The sequence below is a fragment of the Elephas maximus genome, chromosome 3 (genome assembly GCF_024166365.1).
Source record: "Elephas maximus indicus isolate mEleMax1 chromosome 3, mEleMax1 primary haplotype, whole genome shotgun sequence".
In the NCBI taxonomy this organism is placed as follows: domain Eukaryota; kingdom Metazoa; phylum Chordata; class Mammalia; order Proboscidea; family Elephantidae; genus Elephas; species Elephas maximus.
Genome location: NC_064821.1, coordinates 22,264,393 through 22,265,849, shown reverse-complemented (window position 1 = coordinate 22,265,849; position 1,457 = coordinate 22,264,393). Strand labels below are relative to the sequence as shown.

The 1,457-nt window shown below is 43.0% G+C and overlaps 1 pseudogene; it reads left to right on the top strand.

The window, feature by feature from the left end:
• The first annotated feature begins 245 nt into the window (after positions 1-245).
• On the top strand, positions 246-995 carry LOC126071058 (olfactory receptor 7G2-like; annotated as a pseudogene).
• Positions 996-1,457: the final 462 nt, after the last annotated feature.

Genomic DNA, 1,457 nt, shown 5'->3' with positions numbered 1-1,457 from the left:
GACCACGCACTTGATTGTCTTGTCACCTGATCTGTTCCATCAGATTCATCAACAATATGAAACCTAAAAACCAAACAAGTTTTTCTGGATTCCTTCTCCTGGCACTGACAGAGGATCTGGAACTGCAACCCCTTCTCTTTGCCCTGTTTCTGTTCATATATCTGATCACTGTCTTGGGGAACCTGCTCATCATCCTGGCTGTCAGCTCAGACCCTCACCTCCACACCCCCATGTATGTCTTTCTTGCCAATCTGTCCTTCACTGACATGTGTTTCAGCACCACCACAATCCCAAAAATGCTGGTGAATCTCCAAACACAGAATCAGAGCATCACGTATGCAGGCTGCCTCACCCAGGTCTGCTTTGTCTTTGTTTTTGCTAGTTTGGAAAGTTTTCTCCTGGGAGTAATGGCCTATGACCACTAAGCGGCCATTTGTCACCCACTGACATACACAGCCATCATGAACCCCCGCCTCTGTGGTCTGCTGATTCTACTCTCCTTGTCCATTACCACTGTGGATGCCTTGATCCACAGTCTGATAGTGTTGAACCTGTCTTTCTGCACAGATCGGGCAATTCCCTACTTCTTCTGTGAAGTTGTTCAGATCATCAAGATTGCCTGTTCTGATACCCTCCTCAATATTGTCTTCTTATATTTGGCAGCTACCATACTAGGTGGTGTTCCTCTGTCTGGAATCATTTTCTCTTATACTCAAATTGCTTCTTCCATTTTGAGAATGCCTTCAGCAGGTGGAAAGTATAAAGCTTTCTCCACTTGTGGGTCCCACCTCTCAGTTGTTTCCTTGTTCTATGGAACTGGCTTAGGTACGTGTGTTAGTGCTGCATTTACACACTCTTCCAGGAAGACTGCAGTGGCTTCAATGATGTACACTATGGTAACTCCCATGATGAACCCCTTCGTCTACAGCCTGAGAAACAGGAACATGAAGGGAGCCTTGAAAAACATTTTCAAGTGCATACCTGCTTTTCAGTAATTAAATTATCTGCTTTGGGCCTGGATTTCTAGTTTGCATCAAAGCGAAAAAATACTTATGAGCTAGAATCCCCGACTCTCCTATAACCAGGTTATTCTAAAATGACAAAATAACATAATGGCTAAGCAGCTAAGAAATCAAATGACACATAAACATTCGGCAAATCTGCTGCAAAAGACCTCTTTAAAGTGTTGAAAAGCAAAGTTATTACCTTGACGACTAAGATGCACCTGACCAAAGCCATGGTGTTTTCAGTCCCCTTCTATGCATGTGAAAGCAGGAGGATGAATAAGGAAGACCAAAGAAGAATCAATGCCTTTGAATTGTGTTGTTGGAGAAGAATATTGAATATATCATGGACTACCAAAAGAAGGAACAAATCTGTCTTGGAAGAAGTACAATCAGAATGCTCCTTAGAAGCAAGGATAGCGAGACTACGTCTCACACACTTTGAACATGTTT